We start from the raw sequence: 27,988 nt of genomic DNA on the forward strand, positions 1-27,988 counted from the left end.
GTCAATAATATGTTAATTTTTCCTAGTAGGCTAGTATTGTGATATTTTTCTGGATCTTTTGATAGAGCTTATGGCAGGTTAACTGACTTTTGATGGGAATCAAGGTTGCTGTTTATTTGTGTTGTAAAGGCAGTGGTTATGTGCTTGTGTGTTGCTCACTTTGATGAAATGCATGATAGAAAAATTAATATTAATCAGAGAGTTGATATTGTTATTACCAGATGTGCGGGGTGCCGTTGGTAAAATTTTAGGTTAATTTTTTATGTTGTGAGAGTAGATGGAGATTTTGAGGATCGAGTGGCTGTTTTTGTTATGTGGATTATGGAGTGTTCTCAATTGAAATCATAATTGGGAGTAATTTTGCGGTGACGTTTTATATTATAGACAACTTCTAAGAGGAAAACATGAGAAGCCAAGTGAACTACTTTTTGGTGGCGCTTATTGTTTAATTTGTGTGTCCAAATGTTAGGAGCTGTAGACTTAAGGAGAATATGTTAATGTGAGAACAAAAGTGTATGGAAGGAACTTGTGACACCTTCATCTATGGGCTCTTTTGAATTATGTAGTTGAACAAGTTGGTAGCTGTGTAGTTAGTTGATGATTTATTCTGAAAGGATTTTAAGGTATGGAATCTAGAACATGTTACATACTTACATGGCTAGCTTGTGCGATTTAAATGGTCTTAGTGGAAAACGCTTGTCATAGAGTGCGAAAGTGCAAGACATCTTCATTTATGAGATCTTTTGAATGAACATAATGGATTGAATTACTCTGCTAACTATTAATATAGCCGACAAGTTGGAAGTTGTATGGTAGTCGACAATTTTATTCTTGAAGTATTTCTAGGTATTAAGTGATACAATTGTGTATTAACGTCTGAACTATGGCTACTAATATGATATCCATGGTTTTAGGGGAAAATGCTCGTTATTGATATTGAAGGTATGAGTGGAATCCTTTTGCAGATTTATTGATTTATAAATTTTTGAGGTAATTTTTATATTTTAAGTGTAGATGGCGCTTTTGAGGTTTAGTGGTTTTGTTTCTTATCTTAGCGCGTCTAAATGATGTGAGATGTTGACTTAAGGAGGGAATGCTATGATGAGAATAAAAGTGTACTAGGGGAATCTCTCTCACACAAAAGTTAGCTATCTTTAGTTGTTTTCCATGAAGTACTTTGCTATTTTAAATGTAGTGGAGATCATTCTGGCAGATTAAGAAACTTTAAAGGGAATTTGGTTTGTTAAGTTGTGCGTATTCTGAAGAAGGTGAGCAGTAGTTGTTGTTTGATGATTTTTGTTTCTATTGATTAGATATTTCGGTTTGAAAGGAAAACAACGATTTGTTTGTGAGATTAAGTAATTCTAAGAAAAAAATTGAGCTTAATGTTTTCATAGGTAAATGTGTGGGGTTTGTTAAATTACTTATTAGGCTAGCCAACTTTGTAGACCTTTTCTGTAAAAGAAAACATCATTTTTGATGTTTCAAAAGGGGGAAATTTTTTGGAGTAGTCACCTTAATTTTTTTTTTTTTATTGATTGTAGGATTTAAGGTTATACTTCGAACTTTTTTGTGGGAGTAGATTGGCTTTTGACGTGAATAATGGAACGTATTATATGAGCGCGTAGTTGGAGTTATCTTGTGAATAATATTTTAATATTAGGTGACTTTTGAGCAGAATATGCAAAGCCAGGTGTAGTATGTTTTGATGACGGTTATTGTCCGCGATTTGCGGGTCTATATTATAACAGGTGGTCACTTAAGGAGGTGATGTTAAGATGTTAGGGAGGTGATGTTATATTAAGAACAAAACTGTAATGGGGGAGTTTGTGATACATTATTATATGAGATCTTCGAAGGAAATGAGTGTGTATTATTTGTTGATGATTTTTTTTCTGGAAGGCTTTTGTCAGCGTTAAGGGTTGTAGTTTTAGATTTTTGGTGTATACCCAACTAATTATACCAAGTAAATCAAGAAAACAATTGTGATATTACTAGCAAGTTGCATCCATTGCTTTTCTTAGCGTAGGGCTGTATGGTTTTGGATTTTGCTCATAAGAAAGGCCTATTTTCTTCCTGATGTCTGTGGGTGTTGGATTAGTCATTCCCGCTGCGCACTGAAGTAATTGTGTATTCTAGAGGTGATCAAAATTCGGGCCAGGCCGGGCTTTAACAGTAAAAAATCATGCCCAAACCAATAAATTTGGTGCGGGCCAAAAACAGGCCTTTTGGGCCTGGCTCTGGTCTAAAAATGCATATTTTAGGGTGCCCAACCCCACACTTTTCAGGTCGGGCCAGCGGGCTGGCTATAGTTGATCAGGTCTAGTACTAAATTCTAGAGTGATCGATTTAAGTGGAGATTTATCAGGGGAGGAGCTAATATCAAGGTCTAAGTGGAGGAGCTAATATCAAGGTGTAAGTGGAGATTTACTTTCATGGTTTGTTGTAAATAAGCTTAGTTTTTGAGAAGTTGTCCGGTATTGACTATACTGTGATTTAATGGATGTTCTGTATGTGATTAGTGGGACTTAAGCTTGAGAAATTGAAAGGTGTTGATTATTGGATGGATATTGCCTTGAGAATTATAGTTTCAGATGGTGATGCCTATTTCTTCTATATAGCGATTATTGTCTAGCCCCACGACCTCTGTTGTACTTTTGGGATCTTGTGTCAGATGTTCCCACTGTTAGCAATTAGGTTGATGAAAAAGGTTTCAGGATTATGTCTAATTTTATCCAAATCATACAAAGATGAGTTAAGTATTAGTCATATGCCCCCATCTCAATTGAAAAAAAAAAAAAAGTTTTTGTTTTCGACATTAGAAATGGAAAATAATTCCAAAGTGATAATATCCTTAATTTTTGGTGGTGTATATGTTGTCAATTTGTATAGAACTGCCCAGTCTGTCATGAGTGCTACATGAGATATGGCTCTACTGAAATGTTGTATGTGTAATGTATGTTGTGTGAAGTGAGACCGAGTGCGGAGTGCCCCAAGTTATGATAAGTGAAGCAATCTTGCCAAGGCTTTCGTACCGTGAAATTGTCGGCAAGTGTTCACCGTGATTATTATATGGTCGATGACTCCATGGAAATTTTAAATGCATACTTCAGTAATCTTGTATAAGTGTATTATATTAAGCGGCTTTTGAGAGGAGAATTAGAAGCGAAGTTCATTTTTTTCTGACGGTTTTTACTGTGTGATATTTGGGTCCAAATTGTTGGATGGAAAGTTATGTGGAGAACATCCGTGTAATTGGGAAGTTTGTGATACCTTTATCTATGGGATCTTTTGGGGAGTGAATGAACAGAGTGAAAATATTACTTGATAAGAAGGTTTTATTCTATAGGGTTTACTAGGTGTTAGGTGTTTTGGTTGTAGTCTATAAAATGTTGATTATGTTACACAATGTTCTATTATTGAGGTTTGATTAGAAAACTCTAGGTTAAGGAAAACCGATTCTTAAGGGAATCTAGGTCGCTGATTATTGCGTGTTATAAATTTGGTGGTTGTGTTCTGTATAGGCGGGGAGTTGTTGCTGTTGTTTGAGTTTCTTTTTATGCAGTGGGTGTAGATGGAGCTATTTTAGTTTCTAGTGGCTGTATTTATTTAGTGGTTTATGGATAGTTCTACTTCATAACCATAATCGGAGTAATCTTGTGAAAACATTTTTGATACTAGGAAACTTCTAGGAAGAATTCGGGAACCATAGTACATTATGTTTTGATGGCTGTTGTTGTATTTAATATATGGGTCTAACTTCCAAGTGTTGAGAGGTGTTAATATAAGCAGCAAATGTTGTGAACAAAGGTTTAATGTATAATTGATGATACCTTCATCTGTGAGACCTAGGAATGGATTGGATGAATATATCAATTGATAGTTGATAGGTGAACATGTTGGATGTCATATAGGTAGTTGATGATTTTAGTCTAGAAGGATTTTCAGGTACGAAGTGTTATTGTGTAACATGTGAGTTTGGCTCGTAACGTGCTATTTTAATGGTCTGAGTGGAAAAATCTTGGTAGTGGTATTGAACGTATAACTGGAAATCAGTTCTGCATTCTACGGGAATCGAGGCTGCTAAGTTTTTTATGATCTGAATCTGGTGGTTAGTAGTTCTTTGACGATTTGTAGATTTATTTGATTTGAAGTTTCAGTTTGAGGGGAATACGACGATATGCTTGAGAAAGAAAGTAAACAAATATTCTGCTAAATTTTATGGTGCCCTTATGTAAGAGGATCATAATTATTTTTTTGGGGTATTTGGGTGATTGTTTCGGTTTGATGCAGAAAACATATTAGAGTTATATGTTACGTTTTGATTGGTATATAGCTTTTGAGGTTGCATTTACGTTTAGTTGATGGTGTTATTGTGTATTTTTTGCGTCCAAATAATTGTAGGTGTTGACTCAAGGAGGAAAAGTTATATGGAAAATAAAAGTTTAGCTTGGAAGTTTATGATACCTTAAACTATGAGATCTTTTGAATGGATGAATGATTTGAGCGACTATATTAATTGTTCAGAGGATTTGATTCTGTAAGGATTAATAGGGATTTTGGGTTTTTGTTGAAGTCTCTAACATCTTTACAGTGCGAAGTAATGTTCTATTTTGAGGTTTGAGTGGAAAAATCAAGGTATAGGGTAACCGACTCTTGAAGGGAATCTAGGCTGTGGTATACTGTGCTATAAATTTGGTTGTTATGTTCTGATGTTAAAAGTTTTTTTGACGAGGGTTTTTTTTCTTCACTGCAATATGATTAAATACATGAAAGAACAGGTAATATAATCAGAGAGCTTTATATTGTTGTTTACTTTCACCATATTTGTGGGAAACTGTTGCTATTAGATTTGAATTTGGGAAGTCAAGTGCACTATGATTTGATTGCTTTCGTCATATTTTATTCATGGGCCTAAATGTTAGTAGGTGTTGATTTAAGCAGAAAGTGCAATGGGGAGTTTGTGATTCCTTCATCAATGAGATCATTTGAATGGAATGAATTGATAGAATGACTGTATGGCTTACCATTGATAGGTGAACAAGTTGAAAGATATAGTTAGTTGTAGATTTTATTCTGGATGTATTTATTGGTACTAAGTGTAGAATAGTTGAGGTTGGCAATTAATGTGCTATTTTTAATGGCGTGCACGGTAAAGCCTTGGTATATACATTGAAGATCAGAGTTGAAACCAGTTTTGCAGACTACAGGAGTCTGGGCTGCTAAGTTTTGTTTGATCTGAATCTGGTGGTTAAGAAGCTCTGTGATGATCTTTGTGTTTAATCGACTAAAGGTTTCAGTTTGAGGGGATTCGGTGATATTCTTGAGAGACAAGTATGGACTCTGTTCTGCTAAATGTTATTGTAGCCTTATGTAATAAGTTTTGATGGTTGTTATTCGGGTTCAAAAAGTTTCTAAGATGTTCAAACTTCTCAATCGTGTATCAATGTCTATCGTAGTAGGTTACTGTTGAGAGGAGGGTGTGAAGCAAACTTTGTTTTGTTTGATGGTTGTTATTGTGTGTTCTTTGAGTCCAAAATATTGGAGTTGTTTTATTTAAGGAGGGATAGTTATATGGACTATGGAGAACCTAAAGTGTACTTCGAAGTTTATGGTACGTTGATCTATGAGATCTTTCGAATTGAACAATTGATTTGAGCGACTATTTCGATGGGAATCTAGGCATGCGGAGTATTGTGTGTTTTATAATTTGTAGTTGTGTTCTTGATGGTTTTTGATGAGGGGTTTCGTCTCTAGGGGAATAAGATTAAATACCTGACAACACAGGTAATATAATAAGAGGGATGCTTAATTTTGTTACCTCATCTGCGGGGAATTCTTTCTAATGTTTGAGGTTACTTTTATGTTTTGAGTGTAGATAGAGAATTTGTAGGTCTTACTAGAATTACTTATTATGGGTTTCTGGAAAATTCTACTTTGAATCATAATCGGATTTATCTTGTGAGAAGACCTTAGTGATGGTTAGGCAACTTCAAAAAGGAATTTGGGGAGCCGAGCGCATTATATTTTGATTGCTTTTTGTGTTTTTTAGTTATGGTCCAAGTGTTAGGAGATGTTGATTTAAGCAGAAAATATGTTGTTAAGAACAAAAGTGTAATGGGGAATTTGATGGTAAACAAAAGCACAGATCTTTTGATTGGAATCAATGGATTAATGACTGTGTTAACCAGTAATTGATAGGTGAACAAGTTGGAAGTTAGATATTGATTTATTCTGGAAAGATTTTTAAGCGTTATAGTATGGAGCATGTGAATTTTTCGAGGGATGTGCTACTTTCATGGTATGAGAGGAAAGCCTGGTATAGACATTGAACTTCTGACTAGAAATTGGTATTGCAGACTACAGGAATCCAACTCCTAAGATTTAGGTGATCCGAACTTGGTGTTAGTATTTTTGATGATCTTTGGGTTTATTTGATTAGAGGTTTCAGTTTGAGGTGTATGCGGTGATATGCTTGAGGGAGAGGAAGTACACAAATTATCCTGCAAAATGTTATAGTAGCCTTATGTATGAGGTTCTTAAATTATTTTGGGCTGGCAAACTTCAAATTCTTATTAAAAAAAGTTTATTCAGAAGAAAGTTCCGATTTGGAGCAGAAAATCAAAATGGTGTGATTTTGTTACTTATTGATCTGTTTATAGCTTTTGAGGTTGCATTTATGTTTAGAGGGTAGATGCACCTTTTGAGGTGCTAAGACATGCTTGTTATGGGGTTGTGGAAAGCTCTGTTTTGAAAGCATATTTGGAGCAATAGTGTATATTATAATAGGCGGTTTTTGATAGAAGAATAAGAAGCAAAGTTCATTTTGTTATGGTCGTTATTTGGGTCCAAATGATTGAAGATGTGACGTAAGGAGGGAAAGCTACATGGAGAAAAAAAGTCTAATTGAAAAGTTGTAGATAACTTAATCTCTGAAATCTTTTAGATGGAATGATTAAGCGACTATATTAATTGATAAGAGGATTTGATTCTTTAAGGGTTGATTGGTGTTGAGTGTTATGGTTATATTATGGTCTGATATTTTAATAATGCCAAGTAATGTTCTTATTTTTAGGTTTGAGTGGAAAAATCTAGTTATATAGGTAACAGATTTTTGAAGAGAATCTAGGCTGTGTAGTATTGTGTGTTACAAATTTGGTGAGTGTGTTCTGATTTGATTGTCTTTTTTGGTTGTGGAGAACAAAAGTGTGATTGGGAAGTATATGATACCTTAATCTATGAGATCATTTAAAGGGTGATTTGAGCAACTATGTTAGGGGATTTGTAGTCTATGACCTGTTAATTATGCCAAGTTATGTATTATCAATGAGGTTTGAGTGAAAAATCTCGGGGAGTATTGTGTGTTATATACTTGGTGACTGTGTTCTGATCTGATGGGTTTTTTGACGGGGGTTTCATCTTTAGAGGAATATTATTAAGTACATGACATAACAGGTATTGTTGTTAGCATGTTACCACATTTCGGGGGGAAAGTGTTGCTAAGATTTGAGGTTATTTTTATGTTCCGAGTGTAGATGGGGCCTTTTTAAGGTTCTACTAGCTGTATTTATTATGTGGTTTATTGAAAATACTACTTCGGAATCTTAATTGGAGCTATCTTGTGAAGACCTTGATCTTAGGTAACTTCACAGAGGAACTTGGAAGCCTAGTGCAGAATGTTTTGGTGGTTGTCAGTTTAATTTATTGATGGGTTAAGTGTTGGGAGATGTTTTTTAACCAGAAATATTGTGTTAAGAACAATACTGTGATGGTGAATTTGTGATGCCTTCTACTCTAGATCTATTGAATGGAATGAGATAAAATGAGAGGTCGGAAGTTAGAGTTAATGGTTTTACACTGGAAGGATTTTAGGTACTAAGTTTGAGAGTTATAGTGTAGAACATTTGAGTTTGACTAGTGATGGTGTAAAGCTTGAATATAGATTTTGAAGATCAGACTGGAAAATTGGTTTTGCAGACTACGGTAATCCGGACTGCTAAGTTTTGTATGATCTGACTATGGTGGGTAGTAGTTCTATAATGATCTTTTCGTTTATGTGATTAGTGGTTTCAGTTTGAGTCCAAAAATCTTGGTATAGATATTGAAGGTATGATTTGAAATCAGTTTTCCTGACTATGGCTAAGTTCAAATCTTGGAGTAGATATTGAAGGTACTACTGGAAATTGGGTTTGCAGACTATGGGAATCTGGGCTACTAAGTTTTGGTTTAAAGGTTTAAAGAAAAAATTATATTGGAGTTATCTGTTAATTTTATTGGATTATAGCTTTTGAGGTCACATATATGTTGAGAGGGTAGATGAGGCTTTTGTGTTCTAGGCCGTGTTTATTATATTATTGATGGAATGGTTTATTTCGAAAGCATACATGGAGTAATAGTGACATTTTTATTATATTAGGCGACTTTCAAGAGGAGAATGGGAAGCAAAGTTCATGTTTTGATGGTTTCTTGGGTCCAAATTATTTGAAGTGCTGACTTAAACCATGGATAGTTATGCGGAGAACAAAAGTGTAATTGGGAAGTTCATGATGCCTCAACCTATGAGATCTTTTGAATAGAATTATATGATTTGAGTGACTGATACGAGGCTTTGATTCTGTAACGATAAATTGGTGTTAAGGGTTTTGGTCATAGACTGTGACATGATAATTACGCCAAGTAATGTTCTATTTCTGAGGTTTGAGTGGGATGGCAGATTCGTAGATACACTGTATATGTCTTGGGGGTGGACAAAAACTTTTACTTGCAATGATGGAAAATTAAAACTTCAAAATAACGTTTTCAACTTGTATTCTAATCGTACTAAAGGATATCTGGTGGTATATCAACACCTTCGATTCCTATTCCTGTCACTATTATTTCGAATTGTTATGGTGGAGCAGTATTGGCCTAATTTATCATAATTAGTAGCCAATTGCGCTTTGCGCAGTTATAGCGTTGCGACTTTGATGGGATGCTGCGGAGAATTGTGTGTTCTCGTCTGATGTTTCTTTTTTGTGTTCTTATCTGATGGTTTTTTGACGAGGGGTTTTCCCTATTGAGGAATATTATTAGATACATGCAAAACTGGTAATATAATCAAAGAGCTGCATAATTTTGTTAGCTTGTTACCACATTTGTTGGTAATTGTTGTTAAGGTTATTCGGGTAGATGGAGCTTTTTTTAGTCTTAGTGCCAGTGTTTATTTTGAGGTTTATGGAAAATTATACTTTGGAATTATGTAAGGAGTAATCTTGTGAAATCCTTCTTCATTTTGGATAACTTCTAAGGGGAATTTGGGAAGTCGAGTGCATTATGTTGATTTAAGTAGAAAATGTTATGCGGGAATGAAAGTAAATGGGGATTTTGTGATGCTTTCCTCTATGAGATCTTTGGATGGAATTAATGGATTGAATGACCATATTAAATGATAAGTGATAGGTAAACACGTTGGAAATTAATATATATCTTTAGTTGATGATTTATTCTTGAAGGATTTCTAGGTATTAAGTTTAAATGATGTAGAACATGTGAATTTGGTTAGTTATGTCTTATTGTAGTAGTGTGAGTTTAAAAAAGTGTGGTATAGATATTGGAGGTATGACTGGAAGTTGGTTTTGCTAACTAGGGAATCCGGGCTGCCAAGTTATATATGATCACAATCAGGTGGTTAGTAGTTTTGTGGTGATCATTGGTTTTTTTTTTTTTTAATAATTTGAGAGGAAATGATATGTTTTAGTGAGCAAAAAATGATATCGTAGCCTTACGTACAAGGTTCACAAAGATTTTGGGTTGTCCAACTTATACTTCTCCTCCCTTAAAATATAATTGATCTTGATGAAAGTTTTGGTTTAAAGTAGAAATCATATAGGAGTGGTTGTGGTGTGTTAGATTTACGATGTTAAGTTAGGTTGTGCTTTTGAGGTTCTAGGCTGTGTTTATTATGTAGTTCATGGAAAGTTCTATTTTGAAAGCATACTTGAGTGAACTTGTGAAGTTGTCTTCTATATGAGAAACCTTTTGAGAGGAATATGGAAGCGAAGTTCATCATGTTTTGATGGTGGTTATTGTGCGTGATATTTAGGTCCTAATGACGAGAGGTGTTTGACTAGGGGACGGAATGTATCTTGAGAAGAAAGTGTAATTGTGGAGAGGTGATACCTTTAACTACGTAATCTCTTGAATGTAATGAATGAGTGGCTGTATGATAGTACAGGTGCTCAATCTGGAAGTTGTTCAGTAAGTTAAGATATTTATTTCAGAAGATTTTATCGGTGTCAATAATATGTTAATTTTTCCTAGTAGGCTAGTATTGTGATATTTTTCTGGATCTTTTGATAGAGCTTATGGCAGGTTAACTGACTTTTGATGGGAATCAAGGTTGCTGTTTATTTGTGTTGTAAAGGCAGTGGTTATGTGCTTGTGTGTTGCTCACTTTGATGAAATGCATGATAGAAAAATTAATATTAATCAGAGAGTTGATATTGTTATTACCAGATGTGCGGGGTGCCGTTGGTAAAATTTTAGGTTAATTTTTTATGTTGTGAGAGTAGATGGAGATTTTGAGGATCGAGTGGCTGTTTTTGTTATGTGGATTATGGAGTGTTCTCAATTGAAATCATAATTGGGAGTAATTTTGCGGTGACGTTTTATATTATAGACAACTTCTAAGAGGAAAACATGAGAAGCCAAGTGAACTACTTTTTGGTGGCGCTTATTGTTTAATTTGTGTGTCCAAATGTTAGGAGCTGTAGACTTAAGGAGAATATGTTAATGTGAGAACAAAAGTGTATGGAAGGAACTTGTGACACCTTCATCTATGGGCTCTTTTGAATTATGTAGTTGAACAAGTTGGTAGCTGTGTAGTTAGTTGATGATTTATTCTGAAAGGATTTTAAGGTATGGAATCTAGAACATGTTACATACTTACATGGCTAGCTTGTGCGATTTAAATGGTCTTAGTGGAAAACGCTTGTCATAGAGTGCGAAAGTGCAAGACATCTTCATTTATGAGATCTTTTGAATGAACATAATGGATTGAATTACTCTGCTAACTATTAATATAGCCGACAAGTTGGAAGTTGTATGGTAGTCGACAATTTTATTCTTGAAGTATTTCTAGGTATTAAGTGATACAATTGTGTATTAACGTCTGAACTATGGCTACTAATATGATATCCATGGTTTTAGGGGAAAATGCTCGTTATTGATATTGAAGGTATGAGTGGAATCCTTTTGCAGATTTATTGATTTATAAATTTTTGAGGTAATTTTTATATTTTAAGTGTAGATGGCGCTTTTGAGGTTTAGTGGTTTTGTTTCTTATCTTAGCGCGTCTAAATGATGTGAGATGTTGACTTAAGGAGGGAATGCTATGATGAGAATAAAAGTGTACTAGGGGAATCTCTCTCACACAAAAGTTAGCTATCTTTAGTTGTTTTCCATGAAGTACTTTGCTATTTTAAATGTAGTGGAGATCATTCTGGCAGATTAAGAAACTTTAAAGGGAATTTGGTTTGTTAAGTTGTGCGTATTCTGAAGAAGGTGAGCAGTAGTTGTTGTTTGATGATTTTTGTTTCTATTGATTAGATATTTCGGTTTGAAAGGAAAACAACGATTTGTTTGTGAGATTAAGTAATTCTAAGAAAAAAATTGAGCTTAATGTTTTCATAGGTAAATGTGTGGGGTTTGTTAAATTACTTATTAGGCTAGCCAACTTTGTAGACCTTTTCTGTAAAAGAAAACATCATTTTTGATGTTTCAAAAGGGGGAAATTTTTTGGAGTAGTCACCTTAATTTTTTTTTTTTTATTGATTGTAGGATTTAAGGTTATACTTCGAACTTTTTTGTGGGAGTAGATTGGCTTTTGACGTGAATAATGGAACGTATTATATGAGCGCGTAGTTGGAGTTATCTTGTGAATAATATTTTAATATTAGGTGACTTTTGAGCAGAATATGCAAAGCCAGGTGTAGTATGTTTTGATGACGGTTATTGTCCGCGATTTGCGGGTCTATATTATAACAGGTGGTCACTTAAGGAGGTGATGTTAAGATGTTAGGGAGGTGATGTTATATTAAGAACAAAACTGTAATGGGGGAGTTTGTGATACATTATTATATGAGATCTTCGAAGGAAATGAGTGTGTATTATTTGTTGATGATTTTTTTTCTGGAAGGCTTTTGTCAGCGTTAAGGGTTGTAGTTTTAGATTTTTGGTGTATACCCAACTAATTATACCAAGTAAATCAAGAAAACAATTGTGATATTACTAGCAAGTTGCATCCATTGCTTTTCTTAGCGTAGGGCTGTATGGTTTTGGATTTTGCTCATAAGAAAGGCCTATTTTCTTCCTGATGTCTGTGGGTGTTGGATTAGTCATTCCCGCTGCGCACTGAAGTAATTGTGTATTCTAGAGGTGATCAAAATTCGGGCCAGGCCGGGCTTTAACAGTAAAAAATCATGCCCAAACCAATAAATTTGGTGCGGGCCAAAAACAGGCCTTTTGGGCCTGGCTCTGGTCTAAAAATGCATATTTTAGGGTGCCCAACCCCACACTTTTCAGGTCGGGCCAGCGGGCTGGCTATAGTTGATCAGGTCTAGTACTAAATTCTAGAGTGATCGATTTAAGTGGAGATTTATCAGGGGAGGAGCTAATATCAAGGTCTAAGTGGAGGAGCTAATATCAAGGTGTAAGTGGAGATTTACTTTCATGGTTTGTTGTAAATAAGCTTAGTTTTTGAGAAGTTGTCCGGTATTGACTATACTGTGATTTAATGGATGTTCTGTATGTGATTAGTGGGACTTAAGCTTGAGAAATTGAAAGGTGTTGATTATTGGATGGATATTGCCTTGAGAATTATAGTTTCAGATGGTGATGCCTATTTCTTCTATATAGCGATTATTGTCTAGCCCCACGACCTCTGTTGTACTTTTGGGATCTTGTGTCAGATGTTCCCACTGTTAGCAATTAGGTTGATGAAAAAGGTTTCAGGATTATGTCTAATTTTATCCAAATCATACAAAGATGAGTTAAGTATTAGTCATATGCCCCCATCTCAATTGAAAAAAAAAAAAAAGTTTTTGTTTTCGACATTAGAAATGGAAAATAATTCCAAAGTGATAATATCCTTAATTTTTGGTGGTGTATATGTTGTCAATTTGTATAGAACTGCCCAGTCTGTCATGAGTGCTACATGAGATATGGCTCTACTGAAATGTTGTATGTGTAATGTATGTTGTGTGAAGTGAGACCGAGTGCGGAGTGCCCCAAGTTATGATAAGTGAAGCAATCTTGCCAAGGCTTTCATACCGTGAAATTGTCGGCAAGTGTTCACCTCAAGCATGACTATTGGAAGCAATGTGCAAAAATCAAATGGTTCTTCCGAGCTGATCAAGGTACGTCCTTTATCTTTAGATCAGCAAAAACTCGTAAGTGTAGAAATGAGATCAGATGCATTCAAGGTAGTAATGGATCTTGGATCATGGATAATGAAGAAATAAAACGAGAATTGCTGGTCTATTGTAAAAATTTATTCAACCCATCACAACAACAAGAAGGGGTAGGCAATTGGATGTCCCACATGCCAAAGCTCACTGAAAAAATTTATCCCACTTGAATTAACCTTTTTCAGACAGAGAAATAAAAGAGGCACTTTTTAGTATGGGACCGAATAAATCACCGGGGTCATGGTATTCCTCCGATATTTTTTCAAAAAATTTGGGAGCTGATAAAGCATGATGTGATATTAGCGGTTCGGTCTTTCGATAATAGTGGCCATCTACTTAAGGAAATGAATAAAACGTATAGTACTGTAATCCCGAAAGTGGAAAGGCTTACCTCAGTGACTCAATTCCGGCCTATAAGCTTATGCAACACTTCATACAAGATTATCTCCAAGTGCGTTGTTCGAAGACTGAAACTTATCATCTGTGAAATTGTGGGGGAATTCCAAAATGCATTCGTACCTGGGAGATCAACGACTGATAATTGTCTTATAGCCGTTGAGCTCATCACACATTTGAAGAAAAGAAAAGGGAGAAAGATCCAAGCTGCAGTTAAAGTAGACTTAAATAAAGCCTATGACAGAATAAGATGGGAGTTTGTTTTAACAGTGTTGAAGGCTATTGGGTTTAGGGAGAAAACCGGATTTGAGAACAATTAACTACTTCACCAACAACTACTGAATATTGGATACAATGGATACACCAGTGCACGTCTACAGTAACTTCTTATTCAATTCTGGTAAATGGAGAGCCGTCACAGTTCTTTTCACCAACAGCAGGGCTACGTCAAGGAGATCCTATCTCCCCATATATCTTCATATTATGTTTGGAAGTTTTATCAAGAACTTTAATCAAGAAGCAACAGAATCGACTCATCAGAGGCATCAAAATTTCCCCTACAGCGCCAGAAATCAATCACATATTCTTTGCAGATTATGCACTTTCAAGCCTCCATGGACAACTTTGCGAACCTAAAGAGCACTATTGATGTATTCTGTTCAATTTCAGGCGAAATGGTCAGTCTTCCTAAATCATTTATCATGTTCAGTGCTAACTCTCATCCCAAGTTTTGCAGGATAGTGAGGAAGAAATTAGGCATGAAAGATCAAAAAGAATTTGGGTCGTATTTGGGGTGTCCAATGCAGGTCAGTCTACGTACTACGAAATGCTTCAAAGATGTAGTCCAGAAAATCAGTTCCAGAATCACCTCTTGGAAGTACATGAAGCTAAATCAAATGGGAAAGTTATTACCCATCAACAACATTCTGGTGGCTTTAGCTTCTCACATTATTATCAATTTACCTCATGCCCAAATATATCATCAAGCAAATATCTTCTCTCCTGTTGAAATTTTTGTGGTCCTCGAAAAAAGGCCAATTTATTCGAAGAAAACTGCTCTTCTGGAAATGCACAAACAGGAAGTTGGACTTTCTTTCAGAAACATTGAATTGCTCAACAAAGCTTTTGGTGTTCAGGCATGCTTGGCGTTTACATTCTCACCCGAATATCTTGGTAAGCAGGATTTTTAATGCCAAATATAAGCAAGACTGGTTGAGTAGAAGGTTTCAGGATTATGGCTCGGTCCATCACGACCTAATGGGCAGAATCTTCAAGGTATGGCTGAAATTGAAGCCAACAAAACATTACCTTTTTGAACTAAAGCTATTTCCACCGAAAAATTTTGAATTTCTAAAAGTTCTTGATCAAAGTATAAATAGTAGGAGTAAGAAATTTGTCAAAAAAATATTTCTAAAAATAATGAAATGAAATTATTTTATTTTAGGGTTATTCTGCGTGAAAGTGGTTCACAATAATATTATTATGGACATAAAACATTGCTTTAGCATCTCTTTTACATAACCTTTATTGTTTACCTAGTGACTATAATTAATAAGTTGTGCACCAATAAGTAAACACTTTATGAATCAAAGTAACCCAATGTTTTCAAAAAAGAATCGTGACCTAAAACGATACAACGTATTATTTAAGCACAACACGTAATATAATAAAGACCCCCCTTTGATATTTTTGTAATAGTTTTAATAAACACGTCAAAATGTGTTAAGATCAAGTTGTTGATTTTTTAGACATGATCCAAAAAAATTTAGTGTGGAATAAGTTCATTTAGACCCTATTCTGTTCGATTTCTTTTGACTTATTTCAGACAAAATAAGTTCATATACGTTCAGATAATATAAATTCAGTTAAAATAAGTCCAATAGAACGAAGCCATATAGTGACTTTAATAAATTAAACACCATTTTTTTTAGATATAGTAACATTTTGAATCAAAATAACCCTATATTTTTAAAAGAGAATCGTGTCTTAAAATTTCATTTTCAGGCACAATATGTACTAACAACACCAGTTTAATACTTTTTTCACAATAATTCTATTAAATACGTCAAAATAAATTAAAATCAGTTGTTAACTTGTTTTGTAAGTATGATCCATAATAAATTTAAAGTAGACTAGATCCATTTAAGAATTATTGTTAAAAATTAGGGTTAACATTAAAATTTTGGAGAAAAATCTCAAGATTTTCAACCTTTGAGGAAAATGTACGGAGTATTTTTTTTTATCGAGACCGACCTAAAATATAAACCGTACGGAAAAATGAGAAAATAGGTGTGTATGAGCTGTCCAAAAACAGAAAAATAATTAAATAAATAATAAAACGCGTGTAAATAATGACGGTTACTGTATAAATATAAACCTCCATCAAATTCACTGCATTATTCCGCGTAACTACATCCACCGCCATAAAAACCCTAATTCTTCAACTTTCTTTCCCTTCTCAATCTTCGTAATCTAACCCAGATTTCGATCAAAACCCTAAAAATATTATGTTCGTCTAATTCTTCCGAGGAAGAATTATTACATGAAAGGATATTTGTAGGATTTTGATCGAAATTTCTAGGGTTTATGGAAAATTAGTTTCTGCAACTGTTCGATATCGGAACTGTTTTCTTGGGTCGTTGATGAAGAACACGAAGAAGAAGTACAGTACAAGTACAAGAGGTAAGTGTAATTTGTATTTGATTTGCAATTTTAGAGTTAGGTTTTGAAAGTTTTAATTTTTCGGTACCTTTTCCTGTTTAATTGATTTATTAATTCTGAAGGTGTTTGTTGAATCCTGATTATATGTTTTTTTGTTTGGAATGATGATGATTTTGTGAGAGATGTCGTCTTTTTGGATGGGATTATTAAAATTGTGTGATGTTGGTGTTCCTTTATGGGTCTCGATCACTCTACTGACCGTTTGCACAGGAGTTATCGCTCTTAGAGAAATTTACCAGTCTGTATTTTATGAACTGCATTTGTTTTTATTTTCATGGTTTTTGGTCTCTGCATTATCTTGCTGACTCTGTGTCCTTGCATCAAGAATTCTAGATGTCATTTACACTTCCGTTAATTTGGCATTATTTCATCCTCGTTTTTTTGATTGTAGCACAAAATGCAAATATTTGATTGTTTTGCCAATCTTTTTCTCAATCTCACTTTTACTGAGTTTCAAGGTAGTGACTTTTCAGTTTTTCGACGTCTGCTAATTGCTGTACTGTTGCTTATTCTCTGGAGTTGCTCTTCCCCATTGATTTTGTTGGAGTTGATGACTTGATTGTCTTATTTGTCCCTCTATACAGGTTGACGCCAATGTTGGTGCACCACAATTTAACTACCATGAAAGTAGTTCTAAAGTTGTTGAAATCAAGTATCTTGACAAGAAACAGTCAGGTGGAAGTGGATATGAGTTTGTCAGTGAAATAAAGGGAGGATTGGAAGAGTGTATGAGCAATGGTGTACAGTATACATTGCAGGATTTCCTGTGGTTGATGTGCATGCCGCATTAGTGGATGGTTCATACCATGATGTTGACTCGAGTGTCTTGGCATTCCAGCTGGCAGCCAGAGGAGCTTTCCGCGAGGGGACGAGGAAGGCCGGTCCAAAGATGTTGGAACCAATAATGAGGGTCGAAGTAGTTACACCTGAAGAACACTTGGGTGATGTCATCGGTGACCTCAACTAGGTATGTTTGCCTTGTTGTTGCTATATCACACTATACTTCTCCAGTTGTCCTTGTTATTTTTCACCCTGGAACCATGTTGTATCTGTTCTTTGTAGATTTTGGTTCTGAAAATGACCATCAATTAGGAGGGAATGTGTAGCTTGAACTTTATCTCATCCAACTCTTTGGGTGCGTACTAAAAATTACGCCTTGCCTAGTTCCCTAAGAATTAAGTCTGACTTAAATAATGCGATGCTGTTTTGTTGTATTATATCTAATTTTTGAGAGGATGCCGAGATGTTAAATTCTGAATATGTTGATGGTTTTTGTGTAATTGATTTGTGGATGTAATTGGCAAGAGGTAAGAACTATTGATTTGAGGATGAGAAATCTTGGAGAGAGCAAAAGAATAAAAGTTGGAATGATGATACTTCATCTGGCTGGCTAAAGAACTCTTGTCTGGTTTATCAGTTCAATGTGCCCAGGAAATGATTTTGATTTTTTAAGGTATAATTTGTTGAAGTATACTTTTTGGTTATAGTTCACTGTGTTTTTCGTGTCAAGTAGAGTGCTCTTTCGAAGGTATGAGTGAATCTGAGTTGCTAAGTCTTCGAGGTTGTACATATGTCGTGGTAGTTGATTTAAGATTTTGAGTTTATAGTGGCTGTATTTATTATTGGTTTATGGAAGTTCTACTACAAAAGCGTACTTGGAGCAATCTTTCTTAGACATGTTTTTTTGTTGGTATTAGGCAACTTTTGACAGGAATGTAGGAAGTCAAGTACATTATTTTTGATGACTATGCTATTCTTAATGATGATAGGTGTAGACTTAATGAGGGAATGTTACGTTGAGAACAAAAGTGTAATCGGGTAGTTTGTGACACTTGATATATTAGGCCTATTAAATGGATTAATGGATTGAAAGATTATGTTACAATCATATTGGTGAACAAGTTAGGAGTAGTATGACAGTTTATTATGGAAGAATTTATGAAGTGTTTCAGTTATAGTGTAGTATATGTAAATTATGAGCTATTAATATGCTATTTTAATGACCTGAGTGAAAAAAGCTTGCCACAGATGTTGATGGTATTAGTGAAAATCCTTTTTGCAGTTGGGGGAATTTGGGAAATGTGATGGAACTGAACAGTAGTTGTGTGGTGATGATCTTTTCGTGTATTTTATTATAGGTTTTAGTTTGAGGGGAATATGATAATATGCTCGAGAGAGTAAGTAATCTTTTTTCTTGTTGTGCTTTATTTTGTTTTAGCCTTGTTGTATGTCGAAACATTATTGTTCTCCTCCAATTAAAAAACTCAATTTTGGAAGATTTTTTTTAAAGTTGACTATTTTACTGTTGTTAAGTTACATCGTATTGGTTTACAGCTTTTGAGGTTGCTTTTATGTTGTGAGAATAGATGGGGATTTTGAGGTTCTAGGTCATGTTTATGGTTCAGGGTAAGTTTTATTTGTAAGCATACTTAGTAATCTTATAGCTTTTGAGGTTGAGTTTATTTAATGAGAGTATATTGCGATTTTGAGGTTCTAGAATGTATTTATTATGTGGTTGATGGAAAGTTTTATTATGAAAATATACCTGGGAACTATCTTCTGTAGATTTATATTATATCATGCGACTTTTCAGATGAGAATAAGAGACGAAGTTCATATGTTTTGGTGGTTGTTATTGTGTTTTATTTGGGCCTAAATGATCGGAGTTATTGAGTTATATGCTGTTAAGGAGGGAAAGTTAACTGTAGAACAAAAGTGTGATTGGGAAGTGTGATATGAGCTGTTTAGTATTAATCAGAAAGCTGAGTATTGCTGTTACAAAATGTGCAGGGTACTGTTTGTAATTCGTGGTTATTTTAATTTTCTGAGAGTAGATGGAGTTTTGAACATTTAGGAACTTTGAAATCATATTTGGAGTAAATATAACTTTTATATTAGACAATATTGTGAGAAGCCAAGTGCATTATGTATGGTCATGCTGGGAGGTGTTATCTTGAGAAAAAAAAGTGTAAAGGGGAGTTTGTTATGCCTCAAGTCTATGGGATCTTTTGAATGTAGTGAATAGACTTAATGACAAAATGATAAGAGACAGTTAAACAACTTGGAAGTTGTATAGTTAGTTGACGACTTAATTCTTGAAGGATATTAGATATTCAGTGTTGAAGATAAAGTGGACACTTGTGAATACGGCTAGTAGTATGCTGTTATGATGGTCCAATTGGAAATCGCTTGCTGTGCTGTAGTTATTGATGATATTCGTGGGAATCCTTTGTGTAGACTATGGGAATCTAGGTTACTAAGTTTGTATGATCTTAATGTGGTGGACATTCGACTGTAGTTGTGTGATTATCTTTGGGTTTATACAATTATAGGTGTCAGTTTGAGGGGAAAATGATAAATTTTGCTGTAACCTTATGTAGGGCTCGTTAATTTACTTGGGCTGTGCAACTTTATCGTGCCTTTCCTATAAAAACTCAATTCGTGATGAAAATTTGTTGTAAATGGAAGAATTATTTTGGAGTGTGAAGTTACATTTTCATTGGTTGATAGCTTTTGGGTTTACTTTTATGTTGAGAGTAGATTGACTTTTGATTATTATCTAGTTGATGGTAAGTTCTATTTTGATAGCATTTTTGGAGTGATTTTGCATAGATGTATGGGAAGTTCTATCTTATTGGTTAATAGCTTTTGGGTGTGCATTTATGTTGTGAGAGTAAATCAGGCTTTTGAGGTTCTAGGTCGTGTTTATTATGAGGTTGATGTAAAGTATATTTTGAAAACATACTTGGAGTTATCCTGTGTGGATGTTATTATGTCAATGCGACTTTTGAGAGAAGAATGATAAGCGAAATTCATAGGGTTTGATGGTTGTTATTGTGTGTCTCCTGGCCCAAATTAGTGGAGTTGTTGATTTAAGGAGGGAAAGTTGAGTGGAGAATAGAAGTGTAGTTGAGACGTTGTGATACCTTAATCCATTTGATCTTATGAGTGGAATGATGGAATTGAGTGAATATTATTAATTGATAGTACAGTACAAGTGCTTAGTCTGAAAGTTGTTTTGTAAGTTGAGGTCTTTATCAATAGAAGGATTTATAGGTGTTAACTTTAAAGTTATTATGTTTAACATGTTAAATAGTCTAGCATTTTGCTGTTCTAAGGTTTGTGGAATATTTAGAGACAAGTTAAGCAAGTTTCCTAGAACAACCCAGGTCGCTCTGTACTTTTTGCTGTAAAAGTGGTGGTTTGCATGTTCGTCATTTTTATGAGATGTTTCGTTTTGAGAGGAATATGATGGAAGGCGTGATAGAACTAATGTATGTTAATCAGGGAGCTAAGTAGATGCTGTTACCATATGTGCTTTTATACTGTTCATAAGTTTTGGGGTTATTTTGATGTTGTGACTTGTGAGATTAGATGGAAGGATCTAGTGGCCGATTTTGTTATGTGGTTTATGGAAGAACTACTTCAAAATCATAATTTTGAGTATTCTATGAACTTTTTATGCTGGGCTATGATTTGAGAAGCCAAGTGCATAATGTTTTGAGGGCCATTGCGGTGTTTGATTTTTGATCTAAATGCTGGGAGGGGTTAAGGATGAAATGTTATATCGAGAACAGAAGTGTCAAGGGGGGAGATTGTGACATTTTAATCTATGAGATCTTTTGGATAGCATGAATGGATATGATTAACTTATAATATGTAGTTGAATAAGTTGGAGCTTGTATAATGAGTTAAAGGACTTTATTCTGGAAGGATTTTAGGTACTAAGTGATGAAGTTATAGTGTAGACGGGTAGTAGTTGTGAACTACGGATAGGAATATGCTGTTTTAATTGGTCTGATTGGCGGTATTAGTGAAAATCCTTTTTGCAGACTGCAAATAGTAATGTGCTGTTTCAATCTTCTGAATGTGGACAATCAGCTGTATTTGTGTGATGATCTTTGGGTTTATTTGATTATAGGTTTCAATTTGAGGGGAACACATGAGATCCTTAGAGAGGAAGTAAAAAATAATATTGTTTTGAAGTCTGATGTCAGGATTCATTAATTACTTGCTCTGTGCAGCTTTTGGGTACCTCTACTTACAAGAACTCAATTTTGAATGAAAATATTGATGTAAACTGGTAAATTATAGTAAGTTTTTCGTATTGGTTTTTAGCTTTTAAGGTTGCCTTTGTGTTATGAGAGTAGTTGGGGCTTTCTAGGGTCTAGGTGACTTGTTATGTGGTTGCTGGTATGTTTGTTTTGAAAGCATACTATATATGTATATTATATGAGGGGCCTTTCCAGAGGACAATGAGTAGCGAAGTTCAAATGTTTTTATGGTTCTTGTTGTGTGTTCTTCGGGCCTAGATGAGTGGAGTTGTTAAGTTTGCGGTTAGGGAGGGAAAGTTACGTGTATAACAACCGTGGAATTGAAAAGCTATGTTAACCTATGGAAAGACTACTTTGAAATCACACACACAGTATTTTTATGAATAGCAATGTTTTGAGAAGCCGACTGCACTATGTTTTGATGGCCATTACGGTGTTTGATTTGTGGGTCTAAATTCTGGAGGTGTTAACTTAAAGATGGAATGTTATATTGAGAACAAAAGTGTCAAGGGGGAGTTTGTGACATTTTAATTTAGGAAATCTTTTGAATGGCAAGAACGGATTGAATGATAAACTGGTACTATATAGTAGAATAAGTTGGACGTTGTATAATGAGTTGATGAATTTATCCTGGGAGGATTTTAAGTATTAAGTGATGAAGTTATAGTGTAGCAGATGTGGACTGCAGATAGTAATGTGCTGTTTTAATGATCTGATTGATGCTAGTAGTGAAAACCCTTTTTGCAGACTTTGGGATAGTAATGTGCTGTTTTTATGTTATGAATGTGGCGGTTGACTGTAGTTGTGATGATCTTTGGATTTATTTGATTATAGGTTTCAGTTTGAGGGGAATAAGATAGGTGGAGAGTGAGTAAATAATTAGTGTGCTGTTTTTTTTCTTTTCTTTTTCTTACAGTATTATGTAAGGTTTCGTTAATTTACTTGGGCTGTCCAGCTTTTGGTACTCAATTTTGTACGATAATCTTATTGTGAAGTGTAAACTTTTATGGGAGTTTTACGTTACATTGTATTGGTTTATAGCATTTGAGGTTGCCTTTATATTACGAGAGTAGATGGGGCATTCTAGGGTCTAGGTCACACTTTTTATGTGGTTGATGGTAAGTTCTATTTTGAAAACATTCTTGGAGTAATCTTGTATAAATGTATGATATATCAGGCGACTTTCAAGAGGAGAATGAGAAGCGAGTTCGTATGTTTTTTAGGTTGTTATTGTGTGTTTTTTGGGCCTAGATTGAAGAAAGAGAAGTGAAATTCATATGTTTTTTAGTTTTTTCTTTTTAGTTTTTCGGGCCTAGATAATTGTAGTTGCGGAGTTATGTTGTTAAGTTAAGTGTAGAACAAACATCTAATTGTGAAGTTTGTGATACGAGCTAATTAAATTTATTAGAAAGCTGAATGTTGGTAACTTCCTGATTGTAAGTTTCGAGGTTTTTTAATGCTGTGAAAGTAGATGGAGTTTTGAGGATCTAGTGGTTGTTTTTGTTATGGTGTTTATGGAAATAACTACTTTGAAATCGTCACTGGTGTAAAGAACTTTTTTATGATAGGAATTTTTTTTGAGATGCCAAGTGCATTACGTTATGTGTGGCTAAATGCTGGGAGGTGTTGACTTAATGAAGGAATGTTATAGACTTACAGTTGAGAACAAAAGTTAAAAGGGGGAGTTTGTGACACCTTAATCTTAAGATCTTTTGGATGCCATCAATGGACTAAATAGCGAAGTGATAATGTAGAGTTGAACAGTTAGTCGACGATTTTGTTCTGGTAGGATTTAGGTGTTCAGTTTTAAATTTATAATGTGGCCATGTTATTACGGCTGTGTAATGTGTTGTTTTTATGGTATGAAAGGAAAATGCTTGCTGTCGATATTGTTGGTACTAAGTAGACGAGTTTCTGCACACTATGGGAAATCCAGGTTAAGTTATTTTGTGTTTTGAATGTGGTGGTCACTCGAGTGTATTATAATGATATTTGGATTTATTTGGTTTATAGGCTTCTGTTTGAAGGGAATACTTGGAAGAGTGATAAAAAAGTATTATCCTAAATTTTATTGGAGGTTTCAAAAGTTACTTGGGCTTTCCAGCTTTATGGATTAAGATCTTGTTGTAAAGCAGAAAATTATATCAGGGTGTTACATTACTTCTTATTGGTTTATAGGTTTTGAAGTTGCTTTTATGTTGTGGGAGTAGATGGGTCTTTTGAAGTTCTGGTCCATGTTACTAAGTGGCTGATGGTAAATTCTATTTTGAAATCTGAAAGCATAGTTGGAGTTATCTTGTGTAAATGTGTAATATATTAGGCGACTTTTTAGAGGAGAATGAAAAACGAAGTTTGTATATATATTTTTGATGGTTGTAATTGTGTGTGTTTTTGGCCCAAATGACTGGAGATGTTCATGAGGGGAAGTTTTGTGGAAAACATAATTGTAATTGAGAAGTTTCTGATACCTTCCTATGGGATCTGTTGAACGGAATGACTGAACTGAGTGATTATTTAATTGGTTGTACAAGTAGTACAACTGCTCAATCTGGAAGTTTCTTTTAGAAAGTCAAGGTTTTTGTTCTAGAAGGATTTGTAAAGGTAAGTAGTTTGGTTATAATATATAACATGTTAATCATGTCAAATATTCTGCTATTTTTAAGGTTTATTTGGAAGAGCTTGAGGCAGGATAAGTAAGTTTTTTTTAGAAGAATCTTGGATGCTGAATTCTTTATTCTAAAGGTGGTGGTCGTGTGCTGGTGTGTGTTGGGTACTTTGATGAGAGGTTTTATTTTTAGTGGAATATGATGGAATTCATGATAGAGCTGATTAATACTAATCAGAGTGGGGAATATCTTGTTACCTTGTGTGCGGGGTCCTGTATGTTAGGGTCGAGGTTCTTTCAATGCGGTGAGAGTAGATGGAGCTTTTGAGGATGTAGTGAATGTTTTTGTTACTTGGTTTACTGGAAGAACTACTTCAAAATTTTGTGAATAACTTTTCATAATACAGAACTTTTTGAGAAGTGAAGTGCATTAGGTTTTAATGTCTATTATGGTGTTTAATTTGTTGGCTTAAATGCTAGGAGGTGTTGAGTGTATTGACTTAAGTAGGGGATGTTGGATTTTGAACAGAGTTTGAAGGGGCAGTTCGTGACACCCTAATCTATCACATCTGTAGAATGAATTGAATGGTAAACTGGGATTATATAGTTGAACGGATAGATATGTGTAGTTAGTTTATGATTTTATTCTTGGAGGACTTTATAAATTAAGTATTGAAGTTAGTGTATGTGAATTATGGCCGCTTAAATGATGTCTTAATGGCCTGAGTGGATAAGCTTGCTGCTATGGATATTGATGGTATGAGTCTCCTTTTTGCAGACTATGGGATTCAGGCGCTAAGTTTTGTGTTTGTTGTGGATATTGATGACATAAGTGGAAATCTTTGGGTTTATTTAATTATAGGACTCGGTTTGAGTGGAACATGATGATATGTTCAAGAGAGCAAGTAATTTTTTTATTGGTTTTATAAGGGGTTCATTATTTTACTTGGGCTATCCAACTACATAGTACTCCTCCCTATAAAATAACTCAATTTGGGATGAAACGTTTTGTTGTGAAGTGGAAAATTATGTTGGAGGGGTATGTTACATTGGATTGGTTTAGCTGTTGATGTTGCATTTTTGTTGGGAGAGTAGATGGGGCTTTGAAGGTTCTAGGCCGTCATTATTATATGGTCGATGACTCCATGGAAATTTTAAATGCATACTTCAGTAATCTTGTATAAGTGTATTATATTAAGCGGCTTTTGAGAGGAGAATTAGAAGCGAAGTTCATTTTTTTCTGACGGTTTTTACTGTGTGATATTTGGGTCCAAATTGTTGGATGGAAAGTTATGTGGAGAACATCTATGGGATCTTTTGGGGAGTGAATGAACAGAGTGAAAATATTACTTGATAAGAAGGTTTTATTCTATAAGGTTTACTAGGTGTTAGGTGTTTTGGTTGTAGTCTATAAAATGTTGATTATGTTACACAATGTTCTATTATTGAGGTTTGATTAGAAAACTCTAGGTTAAGGAAAACCGATTCTTAAGGGAATCTAGGTTGCTGATTATTGCGTGTTATAAATTTGGTGGTTGTGTTCTGTATAGGCGGGGAGCTGTTGCTGTTGTTTGAGTTTCTTTTTATGCAGTGGGTATAGATGGAGCTATTTTAGTTTCTAGTGGCTGTATTTATTTAGTGGTTTATGGATAGTTCTACTTCATAACCATAATCGGAGTAATCTTGTGAAAACATTTTTGATACTAGGAAACTTCTAGGAAGAATTCGGGAACCATAGTACATTATGTTTTGATGGCTGTTGTTGTATTTAATATATGGGTCTAACTTCTAAGTGTTGAGAGGTGTTAATATAAGCAGCAAATGTTGTGAACAAAGGTTTAATGTATAATTGATGATACGTTCATCTGTGAGACCTAGGAATGGATTGGATGAATATATCAATTGATAGTTGATAGGTGAACATGTTGGATGTCATATAGGTAGTTGATGATTTTAGTCTAGAAAGATTTTCAGGTACGAAGTGTTTAAGTTATTGTGTAACATGTGAGTTTGGCTCGTAACGTGCTATTTTAATGGTCTGAGTGGAAAAATCTTGGTAGTGGTATTGAACGTATAACTGGAAATCAGTTCTGCATTCTACGGGAATCGAGGCTGCTAAGTTTTTTATGATCTGAATCTGGTGGTTAGTAGTTCTCTGACGATTTGTAGATTTATTTGATTTGAAGTTTCAGTTTGAGGGGAATACGACGATATGCTTGAGAAAGAAAGTAAACAAATATTCTGCTAAATTTTATGGTGCCCTTATGTAAGAGGATCATAATTTTTTTTTTGGGGTTGTCCAACTTTTTCTGCTAAATTTGGGTGATTGTTTCGGTTTGATGCAGAAAACATATTAGAGTTATATGTTACGTTTTGATTGGTATATAGCTTTTGAGGTTGCATTTACGTTTAGTTGATGGTGTTATTGTGTGTTTTTTGCGTCCAAATAATTGTAGGTGTTGACTCAAGGAGGAAAAGTTATGTGGAAAATAAAAGTTTAGCTTGGAAGTTTATGATACCTTAAACTATGAGATCTTTTGAATGGATGAATGATTTGAGCGACTATATTAATTGTTCAGAGGATTTGATTCTGCAAGGATTAATAGGGATTTTGGGTTTTTGTTGAAGTCTCTAACATCTTTACAGTGCGAAGTAATGTTCTATTTTGAGGTTTGAGTGGAAAAATCAAGGTATAGGGTAACCGACTCTTGAAGGGAATCTAGGCTGTGGTATACTGTGCTATAAATTTGGTTGTTATGTTCTGATGTTAAAAGTTTTTTTGACGAGGGGTTTTTTTTTCACTGCAATATGATTAAATACATGAAAGAACAGGTAATATAATCAGAGAGCTTTATATTGTTGTTTACTTTCACCATATTTGTGGGAAACTGTTGCTATTAGATTTGAATTTGGGAAGTCAAGTGCACTATGATTTGATTGCTTTCGTCGTATTTTATTCATGGGCCTAAATGTTAGTAGGTGTTGGTTTAAGCAGAAAGTGCAATGGGGAGTTTGTGATTCCTTCATCAATGAGATCATTTGAATGGAATGAATTGATAGAATGACTGTATGGCTTACCATTGATAGGTGAACAAGTTGAAAGATATAGTTAGTTGTAGATTTTATTCTGGATGTATTTATTGGTACTAAGTGTAGAATAGTTGAGGTTGGCAATTAATGTGCTATTTTTAATGGTGTGCACGGTAAAGCCTTGGTATATACATTGAAGATCAGAGTTGAAACCAGTTTTGCAGACTACAGGAGTCTGGGCTGCTAAGTTTTGTTTGATCTGAATCTGGTGGTTAAGAAGCTCTGTGATGATCTTTGTGTTTAATCGACTAAAGGTTTCAGTTTGAGGGGATTCGGTGATATTCTTGAGAGACAAGTATGGACTCTGTTCTGCTAAATGTTATTGTAGCCTTATGTAATAAGTTTTGATGGTTGTTATTCGGGTCCAAAAAGTTTCTAAGATGTTCAAACTTCTCAATTGTGTATCAATGTCTATCGTAGTAGGTTACTGTTGAGAGGAGGGTGTGAAGCAAACTTTGTTTTGTTTGATGGTTGTTATTGTGTGTTCTTTGAGTTCAAAATATTGGAGTTGTTTTATTTAAGGAGGGATAGTTATATGGACTATGGAGAACCTAAAGTGTACTTCGAAGTTTATGGTACGTTGATCTATGAGATATTTCGAATTGAACAATTGATTTGAGCGACTATTTCGAAGGGAATCTAGGCATGCGGAGTGTTTTATAATTTGTAGCTGTGTT

General features: G+C 34.6%; 1 long non-coding RNA gene across 2 annotated transcripts in view; it reads left to right on the forward strand.

Moving 5' to 3' along the window:
- The window catches only part of LOC110801364 (uncharacterized), a 66,697-nt gene that overhangs the window by 26,853 nt on the left and 11,856 nt on the right, over positions 1-27,988 (forward strand). The window contains exons 3-4 of one of the 2 annotated variants that reach the window (XR_008924265.1): positions 13,245-16,523; positions 17,147-17,529. This is a non-coding gene — a long non-coding RNA (uncharacterized lncRNA). The remainder of the gene's footprint in view (positions 1-13,244; positions 16,524-17,146; positions 17,530-27,988) is intronic. The other variant, XR_008924266.1, reaches the window with a different exon arrangement.

Source organism: Spinacia oleracea, chromosome 6, assembly GCF_020520425.1.
Source record: "Spinacia oleracea cultivar Varoflay chromosome 6, BTI_SOV_V1, whole genome shotgun sequence".
Taxonomy (NCBI): domain Eukaryota; kingdom Viridiplantae; phylum Streptophyta; class Magnoliopsida; order Caryophyllales; family Amaranthaceae; genus Spinacia; species Spinacia oleracea.